The sequence below is a fragment of the Pongo pygmaeus genome, chromosome 19 (assembly GCF_028885625.2).
Source record: "Pongo pygmaeus isolate AG05252 chromosome 19, NHGRI_mPonPyg2-v2.0_pri, whole genome shotgun sequence".
NCBI lineage: Eukaryota > Metazoa > Chordata > Mammalia > Primates > Hominidae > Pongo > Pongo pygmaeus.
Window position 1 is genome coordinate 8,815,825 of NC_072392.2, and position 16,711 is coordinate 8,832,535.

Genomic DNA, 16,711 nt, shown 5'->3' on the forward strand with positions numbered 1-16,711 from the left:
CACAATGGGGACTCTGAAGCCGGGGGCAGTGCCAGGCACACCACACCAGCACTATCAGCCTATCCTCATCATCATTTATGCTACCTATTGGGCTCTTGAAAGCAGACACGGGCCGGGCATGGGCTCACGCCTGTAATCACAGCATTTTGGGAGGCCAAGGCAGGTGGATCACAAGCTCAGGAGTTCAAGACCAGCCTGGTCAACATGGTGAAACCCCATCTCTACTAAAAATACAAAAATTACCGGGGTGTGGTGGTCCCAGCTACTCGGGAGGCTGAGGCAGGAGAATTGCTTGAATCTGGGAGGCAGAAGTTGCAGTGAGCCAAGATCACGCCACTGCACTCCAGCCTGGGTGACAGAGTGAGACTCTGTCTCAAAAAAAGAAAAAAAAAGAAAGAAAGCAGACATGTTGGCAATCCATGTTCTATATTGTGGTTCAAGTTGTGGCTCACAAAGAGAAAAGTTAATTGCAGAATGTCTGAAATGGGCTGGGCATTAGGGTTGCCACACAGTGCCCATAGAAGTCTTTCAACAAACATGGTGCATCTCTGTACTTCTCCCTAGCACCCGATGCCCTATACAGCAATCCTCCCTTATCTGCAGTTTCACTTTCTGCAATTTCAGTTGCTCAAGGTCAGCTGTGGTCCAAAAATATTAAATGAAAAATTCTAGAAAGAAATGACTCCTAAATTTTAAATTGCACACTGTTGTGAGGAGCATGGTGAAACCTCTCACCGTTCTGGTCTGTCCTGCCCGGAATGTGAAGCATCCCTTTGTTCAGTGGGTGTACATGGTGTGTGCTACCTGACTGTAAGCCACTTGCTGGCCATCATGGTTATCAGGTGAACTGGTGGTATCACAGTTCTTGTGTTCAAGTCACCCTTATTTTACTTACTCATGGCCCCAAGTTGCAAGAGAAGTGATGCTGGCAATTGAGATATGCCAAAGGGATGCCTAAGACCTCCAATGGTACTGAATCTGGCTGCTGTCAGTCAGCCAAGGAGAAGCTGTAAAGTGCTTCCTTGAAGTGAGTGAAAAGGCGAAAGTTCTCATCTTAACAAGGAAAGGAAAAAGTCGTATGTTGAAGTAGCTAAGATCTATGGTAAGAACAAATCTTTTAGCCATGAAATTGTGAAGGAAAAACAAATTTTTTGCTAGTTTTGCTGTCTCATCTGAAACTTCAAAGTTATGGCCACAGTGTATGATAAGTGGTTCATTAAGATAGAAAGGGCATTAGATGTGTGGGTGCAAGACCTGAGCAGAAATGTGTTCTGATTGACAGCAGCCAGATTCAGTACTATTGGAGGTCTGAGTCATCCCCTGGGGGTCTTGGAGTGTGTCCCCTGCAGGTAAGGGGACTACGCTATTGCATTTATTTATCATCTGGCTGCCGTCACTAAAATATAAGCTCCCCATGGGCAGGGGCTCCATTTTGCTCACTGTTGAGTCCCCATTACCTGACACTGTGTATACCACATGGAAGGCCCTTGATAAATATGCTCGAATGAATGAATGTCAGGCACTCATGAAGACAAGGCAGGGTCACTGTCTCAAAGCTACTCTTGGGCTGGATGACAGAAACAAGTCTGTTGGGCATGGTTGCTACAATAGATGACACAGGAAACAGAGATTAGTTTGATGCTCAGAATACTGCAAAGAAGACACTGGTCCCATAGGAAATGTGGAGACAGACACAATGGTGAGAAGGACATTGTGCCTCACTGACCTGGCAGCTACCTCTGTCACCTGGGGGTGGCTGATCTTTCTCGGGCCGTATCACGGACAGCTAAGGCTGCAAGGTTTGACTGCTGCTTTTGTGCCACAAGGGCAATGTGCAAGATACTGACCAATCAAACATGCCATGAGCATGTTTTAGATGAGCATGTCAGGGCTCATCTAAAAATTCCTCTCCCTACCCCTGCAGCACAAGAATACGACATTACAGGACAGCAATACACCAGCCTCCGCCCACAGTCAGCAAGACTCCTAGCAGCCAAAATAGGCAGCGGGAAAGTGGCCAAGGGACAAATCCCAACAACCTGGGAGATGCCCTGTGGTCACCCCCCACCCACCGTGTCCTCTCACTTACACTGCCCACAGCATTCACTCATTGTTTCCCTTATTCCGTAGTTCTTGAGCACCTTCTATGTGTCAGACATCGTTCCAGGTCCCGGGGATGTGGCAATAAGTTAAAATACACAAAATGCCTGCTCTCAGAAAGTTTGCGCTCTAGTGGGTGTGTAGGGGACAGAAAATCAACCAAATAATTAAATCGTATATTAGATGAAGATAAGTGCTATAAGAATAAAGTTGGGAAGGGGAGGGAGGGGTTCTAGGGTTGGGGAGGGGTGTGCAGTGTCTAGATATAGACATATGGATATACAGATATTTAAATATAGATTTAAATTTAAACTTTTAAATTTTATTGTCAATTGATATATTATAATTGCATATATTTATGGGGTACAAAGTGATATTATGATAGATATATATAATGTAGAGTGATGAAATGAGGCTAATTAACATATCCATCGAATACCTATCCTTTTCCTGGCGAAAACATTTGAAATATTTACTCTCTTACCAATTGTGAAATATACAATACACTGTTATTAACTATAGTCACCCTGCTGTGCAGTGAATCTCAGAAACCGTATTCCTCCCATCTAATGGAAACTTTATACCCCTTGACCAGCATCTCCGTATTTCCCCCAACCCCCAAGTGTGTGTGTGTGTGTTTTTTTTGAGACAGTGTGTAGCTCTGTCGCCTAGGCTGGAGTGCAGTGGTGCGATCTCAGCTTGCCGTAACCTCCACTTTCCAGGTTCAAGCGATTCTCCTGCCTCAGCCTCCTGAGTAGCTGGGACTACAGGTGCCCACCACCACGCCCAGCAAATTTTGTGTATTTTAGTAGAGATGGGGTTTCACCATGTTGGCCAGAATAGTCTCAGTCTCCTGACCTCGTGATCTGCAGCCTCAGCCTCCCAAAGTGCTGGGATTACAGGTCTGAGCCACTGTGCCCAGCCGGTTTTTAAAAGGATGATCAGAGCGATCTCCAGAGGAGGTGCCATTTGAGTGGGAACCTGAAAAAGGCCTGACAGCAAGCCATGCAGTATCTGCAGGAAGAATGCTTTAAGCAAAGAGAATAGCCAAGTCCTGAGTTGTGAGGGTGCCCAGTGTTTTTAAGGGACAGCATGTTTGGGGTGCAATGAGTGGGGGACACTAGGAAGATGTTGGGAGACAATTCTCCATAGGTTTCTGTTTGTGCATGCCTGGTGAGCATTCTTCTGCATCATCTTTTCAAATACGTTTGTATAGCAAACAGCCTTGGAAGATACTGTCCATTCTAGGACAGAAGACAGATTAATTTGCTGTCAATATAATAGAGATAATGTCTCCTTTCAGGGTAAAAGTTGGGCAGGTTCATTTGCAGCTCGTCATGAAAATTTGGGGTTTCCTAGGTTCAGGGTTCCTGGGCTGTGATGCAACAGAGTCCATTTGGATTGGGCTCCTTGCAGCGCCCCTGGGACTTAGGGGCAAGGGGGACCTATAATCATGATGCTCATGCTCCTAGTTGTGCTGTGAGTAATACAGTTCTTTGTCTCTGACTCTGGAGTCTCATGTCTTCTGCTGGTGACAATGAAACTGTGGTGGGCTAACCTGTTAGTTCTAAGTTAATTTATAACTAACACGTCCTTCTAACTTATAACCCAGGTCCTTCACAGTTCTTTTTTTTTTTTTTTTTAGACAGAGTCTTACTGTATCACCAGACTGGAGTGCAGTGGCACAATCTCGGCTCACTGCAACCTCTGCCTACCGGGTTCAGGTGATTCTCCTGCCTCAGCCTCCCGAGTACCTGGGAATACAGGTGCCCACCACCACGCCTGGCTAATTTTTTGTATTTTTAGTAGAGACGGGGTTTCACCATGTTGGCCAGGATGGTCTCGATCTCTTGACCTCGTGATCCACCCGCCTTGGCCTCCCTAAGTGCTGGGATAACAGACATGAGCACCGCACCCTGCCCCTTCACAGTTCCTGGCAGAGGGATGAGATCAGAGACAAAGAATGAATGAGCGAACAAAGGGATGAGTGAATTGGGATTCAGAGAGCATTCTTCCTTAAACACAGAACATCAGCACTGAACAAGTCGCAGGCCAGGTGCACACACACAGCTCATCACTCCCTTGGGGTACAACAAGCCCAAGGACCGACCACAGAACCATAGATGCATTCTATGGACACGGCAGAAAGAAGCGAATGGGGGCCACCTGTTCACAGCTGCTGCTCCCTGTTGTTGGTGTGAGATAAAGTGGGGGTGACCTCCTGGATAGAGAAGACTGAAGTAAGAGGGCTTGGAGGAAGATCTGAGGAAGCCTGGCTCAGGTTCAGAGTTTCTGTCATGAAGATTCCAGATCTGACTGTCCTTTGTCATCCCATCCCCCCAGCTCACCATTGCTGGCTCCTGGGACAAGCTGTTCAGACAGAAGAACCCACCACCTAGGCCTCCCTACACCTGCAGGAATAAAGTCTGGGCAGAAAAGACGTGGAGCTTCCAGGCCTCCCTATACCTGCAGGAATAAAGCCTGGGCAGACAAGATGCGGAGCTTCCAGGCCTTCCTATACCACAGCTGCAGGAATAAAGCCTGGGCAGAAAAGATGCGGAGCTTCCAGGCCTTCCTATACCACAGCTGCAGGAATAAAGCCTGGGCAGAAAAGACGCGGAGCTTCCCAGGGCCACACTCTGTCTGCCTCCTGTCCTCCAGCCGCTCCTGTGGCACAGAGAGAGGGGACCTGCAGAGCCTGGGTCACCTGCCTCTGTTGCCTCCTCTCTTCTCCCACCAGAGCTGCCTCATGCCCTCAGGGTTTCAGGGGCAGCTCAGGCTTGCCAGACATCATAGCTGTGTTTTATTTTCTTTTGGATGAGAGCGTGTAGTGAGTGAGCTGCCAGTGAAGGAGTAAGGGAGTGAGAGGACAGAGCTCTGGGTCCTGAGGGGGCCCCTCAACCTTTAGCCCTTGCCCCCATGAGGTCTACTTCTCAGATTCCCAAGGGGCCGGGAGGTGAGGGTCCTGCTGCCCCGGCTGGCCCCCGTGGACAGGGACAGGCCTGTTTCCTCAGCTGTGTCTGCTTCTGGCTGGAAGGAAACACCTGGATATGAAAGAGCCGGTGGGGTGGGGGTGGGGGAGCATTGTTCCCAGGGTCAGGGAAGCTTGGTGGGATCTGAATTCAGGTGGGGCCTGAATGCAGCAGGGACCAGATGGTGATGACTGCAGCTTGGCATCTGCAGCCACTGTGTCAGCCGAGGTGCTTGCGTGGAGACAGTGTAGGGCCTGCAGCAGGTTCTAGTGTGAGGCAGCAGGGCATGGTGGCCAGGCAGGTGGCATTCCAATCCTGTCAATAGGGCAACTTGGGCTGCTTGCTTAAAACCTCCATGCCTCAGTTTCCCTACCTTAAAGGGGACCTGACAACAACGCCTACCTCATAGGCTTGTCATGAGACTAAATGAGATGATATTTGAAAACCACTTAGAGCTAAATAAATAAATGGACCGGGCTGGGCACGGTGGCTCATGTCTGTAATCCCAGCACTGTGGGAGGCCGAGGTGGGCAGATCATGAGGTCAGGAGATCAAGACCATCCTGGCTAACACAGTGAAAATACAAAAAATTACTTCTAAAAATACAAAAAATTAGCCAGGTGTGGTGGTGGGTGCCTGTAGTCCCAGCTACTTGGGAGGCTGAGGCAGGAGAATCACTTGAACCCAGGAGACGGAGGTTGCAGTGAGCCGAGATAGCACCACTGCACTCCAGCCTGGGTGAAAGAGTGAGACTCTGTCTCAACAACAACAACAACAAAAAAGGACTGGCCTGCAAGTGCTCTGTACACCCCCTGGTAGCAGCCACATGCCCCCTCTAGCTGTGCTCCCCCCAACACCTGACTTTCCTATCTGCTTTCCTGCCTCTGGGGGTTTGCACACTTTGCTCCCTATTGCTGAGATGCCTCTTGCCTCCTCTTTGCACACCAGGTCCTCCCTTGAGCCTCAGCCAGGCGCCACCTTCCACGGGACCCTCCCTGAGCCTGCACCCTGCAGTCTCTCTCTTTCATCCTGCACGCACCACACACCTCCTGGCTCACTGAGGACCCTGGCGGTTCTGAGCTGGTCACTCGCAGCTGTGTTCAGACCCTCTTTGCAGGCAGTCAGCTCTTCAAGGACAGAGACCAGGCCTCAGTCAGACTCTGACACACATAGAAGATACTGGATTCGTGTGTAGGGAGAGAATCGGCCAGACCAGCATGGCTTTCACCAAATTCCCCAGGAAACTGATGGACAGGTGATGTCCCAGAAAGGGCACAGACTGGGACCCAGATGTTTCACACTGAGTCCTGCTCCTTGCTAATGCACTCTGCAATCTTTGGCAAGTTGCTTCATCTCCCTAAGCCTCAGTCTTCTGTTCTATAAAATGGCACTAAAACACTTATCCAGTCAACTTCTAAATGCTGGTGAGAATCAAATGGGAAAATGGGTGTACTCTGCAGCACCAGGCATCAATCATTAGTCCTATTATTAACAGCATGTACAGGATTCCAAAAGAAAGGAGAGTCCTCACAGGGTCCCGTGTCTTTTCATCTTGTGAAAATGGGCTGAAACAATCTTAACTCGGCAGAATTACCCTGCAGTGTCTGAGGTCACCCTTCTCAGAAAGGTGGCTCTGGCAGCCCTGAGCCTGGGTAAATAAGAGCCAGGGGCATTTCAGCCCCCTCAGGGGCTCCCCTTCCAGCTCCCTCCTTTCCACCCCTCTGTCTGTTCTGCTCAGATCTGCCTGCTTGGCGATCTCCATCCAAGCCAGCACTTACCTTGGCTCAGTGGCAGCTTCTGGGCTCCCCAAGTCCTTCAGCCAACTCCCCACGGTCCTGCACGAGGCTCCCAGTCCCAGAGAAGCAGATGTCTTGGGGGAGCCTCCACGGGTGTCTGTGGTCTTGACTGTGCTCTTCAGATCTGCAAAGAAAAGCTCGATGTCTCACAGCTCTGTCCCCTCCTCTTCCTTCCCCTTCCTTGTGGCCCTCGAAGCTCCTCCCAGAATGCATTTTGCTGTGAGACTCCTTTCTAAAGAAGCATCTGTGGTCACCCACGGTCACTGGAGGTCCTTTACTCCGATCGAATGTGACCAATTTTATGGGGCAGGAGGGGGACACCTCCCAAGAGACTCCCTCAGGTGTTGACAGCGGAGGGACTGATGCAGGGAGCCCTGACCTCTCTCAAGCTCCAGACTCACCAACCATCCCCCACCCCTGGACATGGCCAGCCAGATGTCCCTCAAGCACCTCCATCTCAACAGGTACAAACCGAGCTCATCATTTCTCCCTCTAAGCCCACTTCTCTGTTTCCCGCCTCAGAATCAGCAACCTCGGTGTCATTCTAACACCTCCCTCTCCCTCGCCTGTTACATCTAAACTGCACCAAGCCCTGTCAATAGCTCATGAATCCTCCACTTTCTTCCATCCCTATGGCTGTCACCGTTTTACCTGACTACTGTGGTTCTTTCTCCTGAAACATTACAACAGCCTGAGGTCCTTCACCCCACAGCCAAAGGTCTCTTTCTAAGAGTGAAACACATATCTATTTATGTTACACTCCTGCTACAACCTTCAATGGCTCCTTATTACTTTAAAGAGAATGGCCAAACTCCTCAGTGTGACTTGCCAGACCCTTCTTGATCTGGTCCCTCCCTAAACTCCAACCTCGTGCTTTATCCCCTCACTCCAGCCCCTCCCAGAAGTACTGCAGTCTCTTAACTATCCAGGCTGTGGGAATCGCTTCCCAACCTTTCTCCTGGCTCACCCCTTGTCATTCGTTATTTATCAGAGAAGAACAAAAAACAAGCCTAAGAGGCAGGAGGAAAGTGGAGTGCCAGGGATGCTGGCAGAAGACAAAATGCCAAGGAGGAGACGATGCTCAACGACGTCAGTGATTGCGGAGAGGACACAGGTGAAGAGAATGAAGAAGCATCTGCTGTCCTTGGCAATTAGGAGAGAGCAGTGCTGGGCAGGGACAGTAGACCTGCTGGGGGAATTTGATCAACTGCAAGGTGACACATTTGCTACTTTGTCATTTTCTTTCTTTTTTTCACATTTTAAAGCCAAACACTATTTGGGAGAGTCTCTGACACATTTCTAGAGCTTTGAAAAACTCACAGATTCTATGCTGTCATCCTGTTGGGCCTAATGGGTAAATGGCTCTAGAGAGTGACAGATTGCTGACAGCAGGGTTTGAGTGCTGGATCCAGCTATGCCTGAAATTCCAGTGCTGAATCTACTCTTGGACTGTTCATTGTACATGATCCAATAAATTCCATTCTTTTTTGGATTAAGCCTGTTGGAGTTTGTCACTTGGCTCAACTCAAAGAGCTCTGGGGCTGTGAAGTCACTGATCCTTTCCCGTAGGGGCTTGACTAGGTTCTTTGCTGACCTTTCATTGTGCAGAGGAAGTTATTTGGAAAAAAAGTCCAGAAATGTAAATCATTTACTCTATGGCTGTGCCTTCTTCCCATAGCTGCTTTTTTTTCTGTCCTCTTCATGTGACTGAAGTCACATTGTATCTTGCATCTTTGTATTAGCGTTCTCAGCTCACATGTCTGCCTTGTTCCTCCCTCAATGAGTTCTGAAAGAGCAGGGGCTAGAGTGTTGTTCATTATTCCGTCCATCACAGGGTGAAAGAGTGTTAAGAGAATGCTTGGCTTATTTATGAAGCAAATGGGTGACTGAACGAAGCAAATGAATACGCCCAGGACAGAATAAAGGACCAAGAACTCAGCCCCTGCAGGTTCCAGACTCAGCAGCAGCCGGGCAGTGTGGCCACCCTGGGCAGCCCCTCTCCTTATCAGCCTTGGCTTAACTGAATGGGAAATCACAAGCTTAGGTCACTTCTTGTGGGTGCACTGCTCTCTTTATCATCAGCTGCCGTTTCTGCAACTGCATTTGCTGTGGTACCCACGGAGGGGGCAGCTTCGTGACCATAGAGAGCCCCAGAGCTGTCCCTTGCAAAAAGGAGCTAGGATGCTTTCATTTTTGAGTGCACATGGCTGATAGCCAGCCAGGAACAAAGGACAGTGGGAGGAGGAGGTGACAATAGGAAGGACCAAGTTCCCCCACGGCCCCCAGTGCACCATCCCTACCATCACCAAGGCAAGGCAGCACTACCTCTTTGGCCAATCCCAGCCACGTCTTTCCTCTCCAGACCGTGTTCTTAGGATTTGTTTAATCTGGGTTTTCCAGGCTGTGCTCTTACCAGGTTTCTCATCTGCACCAATCTCCAAAGAGCAGCCCCCTCTTTCCCTGCCAAAAGGCAAATGATCCGTCAGCATCAGAACTGTAAAAATTAGCGTTCCCTGCTTTCATTGTACTAGTTCCCAGATGAACTGGTCAGCTAATGGAGGCAAAGACCCCCCAGAATGATCAATGCCCAAGACACAGAAGCAGAAGGCTCACCATCTATTGCCACTCCCCTTCCTCCTCCTCCTTCTGCCACCCTCCTCTGCCAAGTGAGGGTCCTCACTCCTGGTGGCCCTTCTGGGCATAGCTGCAATGGCCTCTCTTCAGGTTCTCCTATCTCAGCCAGGGTGTTTGCAAGTCTGTTCACATAACTCGCTTTGGGGTTACAAAGTTACTTACCTTCTCTACACATGAACCACTGTTTCCATTCCATCCTCATCCATTTTCTAATCCATTACAAAGCCACTGAGAGCTTTAAACAAAAATTAAATCTTCTAGCCATGGGCGAGGAGGGCCACGTAACGGCATTGCAGAGGTCTGCAGGACCACAGTATTGGAGTCAGGCAAGAATTATTTGCTTAGGACAAGAGGCCCCCAGGGTCGCCTGTGTCCTCGACTGCAGTGCCGCCCACCGTGGGAGCTGCTCTGGGATTATTCAGCACCAAAGGCAGCAGAATTTGTCATTTCAGTTTTCTAAGGAATCCACTTACATAAAATACTAAGCAAAGTCGATTTTACTAAAGATTACGTGGGAGGATGAAGGGAGTGTACATCACACATCTCTTGGCAAACCATTCAAAAATCCTCTGTGGATAGTTCTGAGGATCCCGACGTCCCTCCTCCACGCCATGCCATTGGAGCAGGCAGCCTGGAATGGGGTGAGGTCTTGTGCTTTTTCCTCTCTCTCTTCTCTCCACGTGACCCTGACTCATTAGCGTTGGTTCCTCCCGCCCAGATTTTTTTCACAGACATATCCAAATTGTCTTCGAAGCGCATTCAGAGCACTTTAATTCCATTCTAATTCTTAACTCCCCATTTTTCTACCCCAAACTCATGACCGCCACCCACACAGATAGCTCTCTGGTTGGCAGGACCCATTTTTAGAAAACCGTGAGAGGTAATAAACCAGAAAAGAGCTGTTAGGAAAACACATTTTGCTTCGTTTAAACAATCACCTCATGAGCCAGGTACAGTTATACAGATAGGTCAAGTTTAAACGTTCTCATCCCTGGTGGAGGTGAGACTCGAACCAAGGACCTCCCAGTCCTAGGACTTCCCACCCAACCCCAGGAAGACCTGTAGGCTGAGCCAGCCTGAATCCTGAATCACTTGACCTCAGTCCAGGAAGGCCAAGGCAGTGGCACAGGCAGTACCCAACTGCGGGGCACCTCTGCCTCTGGTGCAGTCCCTCCAGCTCTTGCCCATGGCCCAGGGGCAGGCAGGAAAGCATCATGCTCTAAGCCAGTGGTTCCCTAAGGGTAGTCCCTGGACCAGCAGCATCAGCATTGCCCTGGAAATCTGTTATCAACTAGTACTGTCTGCTGTGGCTGTGGAAAGGAAGGAACAGTGCACACCTCGGGAATTTTCCATCCTTTACTTCCAGCAGTGTTATTTGGCAGAGTGCATGCAGAATCAGGACTAACTGGGGTGAGAGAAGAAGCGGATTTATGCTTCATATCCAACCAGTCACTCTCTTAGCCATTTTTCTTATTTTTGATGGTGGTGGGGAAGTTTTACTTTAAATGCCATCAATGTTCTTTTTTTGTTAAGCTGTAATGTTTAAAAAACTAGTCAAGTAGGCCAGGCACGATGGCTCATGCCTGTAATTCCAGCACTTTGGGAGGCCGAGACAGGTGGATCACCTGAGGTCAGGAGTTCGAGACCAGCCTGGCCAATGTGGTGAAACCCCGTCTCTACTAAAAATACAAAAATTAGCTGGGCATGGTGGCCGGTGCCTGTAGTCCCACCTACTCGGGAGGCTGAGGCAGGAGAATCACTTGAACCCAGGAGGCAGAGGTTGCAGTGAGCCAAGATTGTGCCATTGCACTCCAGCCTGGGTGACACAGTGAGACTTTGTCTCAAACAAACAACAACAAGAACAACAAAAACTAGTTAGGTAATTCATAAACATATTTCCATTATAAAAACACTGAAGCATTGTAGGACCCTAAGAGTAAAAAAGGAGGGTCTCTCTCCTCCCCCTCCCCAATTTCTTTACTGTCCCACCCAGTGATAACCATGGTAAATAGCTTGGGGTGGTTTATACACATGAGCACCATACAAATCGCTCTTCAACTTGCTTTGTTTACTTGAAGATCATGATGTATCAGTACATAAGGATCAACCACATTCTTTCCTTACATTTAAATGTACATTTTTGTTTGGACTAGTCACACATTTACAGGGTTCAAAATGGGAAGGACACAGAGAAAATCAGTCACTCCCTCTTCCAAAATCTGCTCTTCAGGTGGTGAAGAAAACCTTGTGACCTCCTCCTTCTCTTTTGCAGGTGCAACTGTCCCCTCTCCCGAACTCCCTGGTACTGGCAGCTCTGGGATGGGGTGAGAGGGCAGACACTTTGGGGTTGCTGTGGAGGGTGGGGCCTGGTCTCTTCTCATTTCCCGTGTTCTCATGGCTGCCTTGAGAGGGAGACCAAGTGGACCCCTGCTTCCTCTCCCTCTGCCCCTGATACCGCAGGTTCCTCCTTGGACAGGCTTTTGCTGGTGGAGCTGAGCTGGGGAGGTGTTAGGAGTCTCTTGATCTGCATGACATGCATATCACCCTCTCCATTTTCTTTTTCCAAATGAACTCACACCAGGAAGTGGAACAAATCAAGATGGCTGGGGTCAACCAGGAAATCAGTGAGAAAACGCAAAGACCCCAACTTGCATTATTTATGCAAATTGCCTGCCCTCCAAACATATGTGCAGGACCACACACGCACTCATGTGCGCGCGCACACACACACACACACATGCGCATGCACACACTGAGCTACACCCCCAAAAGTAAGCCAAACCACCTGGCTGGGCCCTCATCCTGGCACGTGCCTCTCGCTCTGTGTGACCCTGTGCAGGCCTCTCCCAGTCTCTGGGCCTCAGTTTCCTCCTCTGTAACCTGAGGGGCTGCAGATTGGGTTTGCAAAGCCCTCCTCAGCTTTCTCAGCCCCAAAACGATTCTGTTCTGGCCTCAGAGACTTTCGGCTACAGTTTTGCTCAGAGAAGGCCTCTGGTTCCTGGTTGCAAGGGCCCCTTCCTTGGGTATGTGGGGGTGGGGGCTGCTCCGCTCCCTCCCTCCTCTTCCCCAGAGGTCTCGGGGGACCCCCTTCAGTCCGCTCTGGAGCCAGGAGCGACATTCACCATTCACCGAGGGCTTCCTTCCTGACTGCCCTCCCCTCAGCAGTGGTCAGCGCAGACCAGCCTGGAGTCCCGCCAACCCAGTCCGGCGCCAGCTTCCTCTCCTCCTCTATGTCCCCTCCAACTTTTCGACCCCTGCCACTCCCACCATTCCTGAGGGTGTGTGAACACAGCTTCTATTTTGAAGCCATCAGAGCGTCTCCAGCGTTCCATTAGAAATGACGCCATTCTTCTCAGACGTCTGTGTGATCCTTTTCACGGCCTCAGCTTACCCACCACCCACATGAGAGGTTCGAGAGAGCAGCAGAGATTAGTGGTTAAGCGCAGGGACTCTGGAGCCCACCTGTCTGTGCTTAAATCCTGGATTCCCCTTTTTACCGTCTCTGTGAGCTTGGACAAGTTACTTGTCTCTGCCTCAGTTTCCCTGCCTGTAAAAGGGGGCATAATTGTGCCTACCTCATGGGGCTGTGGCACAAATGAGTTAACGTAAGCATGCAAAGCACACAGAGCAGCGCCTGACACGTGCTCAGTAAGAGCTGAAAGTGTTTACTCGACGCATTCACAGGTGATTCCCTGTGCAGGTTGCAATGACTGAGACGCTGCACCTTTGAGCTGGAAATATCTGAGATCCTTTGAACGAGCGCCATTTCTTCCCACTGCCCCTGTGCAAAGAGTGGCAGACACATGTGCCTGCTGTGACCACAGCCATGTCTCCAGGGAGCCCACACTCAGAGTCTCCGGGGCTGTGGTCCGAGCCGGGACTTAGGTGTGCCTGTGCACAGAACAGAGAGAAACAAGCTGGCACGCCTGGTGACAGAGTCTGCCACCTGCCTCACTTTGCCCCCAGAGGGATGGGGGATGGCACCCTCTCCCAGGAGGCATTTCCTTTACCCTGATTTTACTGGTACGGTTGGGGGAAGAAAGAGAAGGATTCAGAGACTTGGGGAAAGGAGGAAGTGGATTCTTCCTCAAGAAAATGGGGGAGCCCTTTTCCCAGGGAAGCTGTGAACATTCCCGGGGCTGGAATGGGTGGCAGTGTGGCAATGCGGGAGGGGCAGTCTGAAGGCCCAGGGCAGGCACCAGGCTGGCTGGGTCCACACAGCATCTCAGGTGTGCCTGGAGCCGCAGGGGCTGAAAACTGTTCTGCTTCTGCTTTGGGCACAGACAGGGGGCTGCCGGCTTCTCTGCCCTGGAGGCTGTGGGAGAGCCCTTTACCCTGGGGGAGGCATGACTGGGATGCCAGGCACTTCAAGGAGAGGTCTGAAGATGGTGATAGACCACTACCTCCTGGCCCCTAGAGGAAGCTCCCAGCTGCCTGAGGAGAACAAAGAGGTGTAAGCCATTGTGTCTGGAGGAGCCCCCTCTCCGTAAGGCTTCTGCTCACAGGGAGCCCTGTGTTGTACCTGAGCGAGTTAGAGAAAACGCCACACTTTGAGACGAATTAAGAGTCCATTTATAGTTAGTGATTATTACCAGTAGTTCTTTAATTTACAGGTCTTTATAAGATGTACTGTACAATGCTCAATTGTTATGTCATTTAAAGACATCAGGTTCATCTGTTTACTGAGCTAGAAACATAGTATGTAGTTTCACTTTTTTAAATGCAACAGCTGTGCTGAAATTTTTTTTATCATTAACACTTGAAGTAATAAAATAGGCTTCATTTATTTTTTTTTTTTAAAAAAAGAGTCCGTTTATTTAGCTGGTGGCCAAGAGACGGCTAACGCTCAAAATTCTCTCCGCCCCAAAGAAGGGGCTAGATTTTCTTTTATACTTTGGTTTAGAAAGGAGAAGGGAGTCTAGTTAAAACAATTTTACAGAAGTAAAGTAGGCAAAAAGTTAAAAGGATAAATGGTTACAGGAAAGTAAACAGTTCCAGGTGCAGGGGCTTTAAGCCTATTACAAGGTGATAGACGCGGGGCTTTGGGCGTTATCAATCGGACGAATTCCTGGGAACTGCGGATATTGCTTGCCACAGTATCTTATCAGTTAATTGCATTTTTGGATGTGCTGGGAGTCAGCTTGCACAAGTTAAGTCCTTGAGGAAGGGGCTGCCGGTGAAAGAGCCAAGATGGAGTCTGTCTGGCTCTCTTAGCTAAGGGAGAGTCAATTCAGGTGGAACCAAGGCTAGGTGATTAAAGGAAAGAGGGAGAGTCTAAAAACAGGGTTAGTAAAAACAAGGTTGAGCATTACACCTGGGGCCCGGCAGGCTACCTGGACTACAGTCTCAGCAGCGCCATCCCCTTTCACATAGCGTCCCCTGATAAGCCCTACACACTCCCCGGAAAGTAGACACTGTGTCATTTTCACAGGCAAGGAAGCGAGGCTTGGAGACATTGTGAGGCGGCCAGGGTCACTCCAAGGGTGAACGCTCCTGCTCCTCCCTGGCCTCCCTGTGATCTGAGGTTTAGCCTGAGAGAGTGCTGCATCCGACAAAGGGAGCAGAGGAAATGTAAGGCCACAGGGGTTCGCCACCTGCAGGAAGGAATGACACAACTGGGGTCCAAGAGAGCACTCCCTTCTAGGGCCCCAAACCCTGAGAGCCGCAGTGCACAGCTTGATTTTGGTCCCCTAACTGAGGCCTTCCCAGCCTTCTAGGAAGCAGGAAGTGGCAAAAGGAGACACCTATCTCCTCCCAAAGTTGGAGAAATATACCCATTCCAGAGATGGCAAGACTAAGAGGTCAACATCCCTAGGGCAGAAGTAATTCTGCTGTGAGTAGTGGGAGGTGAGAGTCTTCAAGTTTATGGCCAGCTCCTGAGCTCTTGGTGAGGTACCATGCAGAGGAGGGGCCACCTTGAGGAGGAGGATGGGGTGCTGAAAAGGACAGCCTCCTCCTTTCTCCTCACCTGCCAATAGCAGGACCCAATGGGGATTCTAGTTTCAGTCCCCTACCTCGGCCCCTTTCCTCAGTGTTCAATGACTCGGATTACAAAAGCTTATGAACTTGATGAGACATTCTGGCTCAGAGCCCCTTTAGTCTATAACCACTTGGCCCGTGGATTGGCTTACAGATCATGGTGATAGTATCCAGGGTATGCGTCTGACCAATAGGGGATCCATTCTTAGGTCGGCCAGTGATTTTTGTGAAGTATGGTTTAAAGAATCTTCTGTCTGGGCACGGTGGCTCACACCTGTAATCCCAGCACTTTGGGAGGCCGAGGCGGATGGATCACCTGAGGTCAGGAGTTCGAGACCAGCCTGGACAACATGGTGAAACCCCGTCTCTACTAAAAAAATTAAAAAAATTAGCTGGGTGTGGTGGCATGCGCCTGTAGTCCCAGCTGCTTGGGAGGCTGAGGCAGGAGAATCGTTTGAACCCGGGAGGCAGAGTTTGCAGTGAGCTGAGAATGGGCCACAATGTTCTATCGATTTCAGTAACATCAAATTTGTTAATTGTGTTGTCCAGATCTTGTATATCTCTATTAAATTTTTTTGTCTATGTTTTCTATCAGCTATTGGGAGAGGTATGTTGACTACTGTGGTTGTGGAGACTTCTAATTCTGTCAATTTTTGTTTTATATTTATATTTATATACAGTTTATATTTATATAGCGACATATATTTATATTTATATATAGTTTTCAGTTGTTATTTGGTGTGTATAGCTTTATAACTGTAATACCTTTTGTTAGGCTCCTTAATCTTTATGAAATGTTCCTTTTTTCGTAATGCTTCTGCTGTTAAATCTTTGGATATTAGTGTATTGACACCAGCTTTTTTGGTCCGGTTTTGCATCTTTGGATATTAGTGTATTAACACCAGCTTTTTTGGTCTGGTTGGTTTTGCATGGTGTGATTCTTTCCATCCTTTTGCTTTCAACCTTTCTGTGATGTTATATTTAAAGTGTGTCCCTTGTGAGCAGTTTATAAGTTTTTTGTTTTGTTTTGTTTTGTTTTTGAGATGGAGTCTCACTCTGTCACCCAGGCTGGAGTGCAGTGGTGCGATCTCGGCTCACTGCAAGCTCCGCCATCTGGGTTCACGCCATTCTCCTGCCTCAGCCTCCTGAGTAGCTGGGACTACAGGTGCCCGCCACAACACCCAGCTAATTTTTTGTATTTTTAGTGAGACGGGGTTTCTTCGTGTTACC

The 16,711-nt window shown here is 49.2% G+C and overlaps 1 protein-coding gene across 3 annotated transcripts in view; it reads right to left on the bottom strand.

Annotated features, from left to right (window-relative positions):
* Positions 1 to 6,999, bottom strand: part of PIK3R6 (phosphoinositide-3-kinase regulatory subunit 6) — a 66,101-nt gene extending 59,102 nt beyond the window's left edge. For all 3 annotated transcript variants that reach the window (XM_054459145.2, XM_054459147.2, XM_054459148.2), the window contains exon 1: positions 6,851 to 6,999. The gene's annotated coding sequence lies outside the window, so the exon portion shown is untranslated. The remainder of the gene's footprint in view (positions 1 to 6,850) is intronic.
* Positions 7,000 to 16,711: the final 9,712 nt, after the last annotated feature.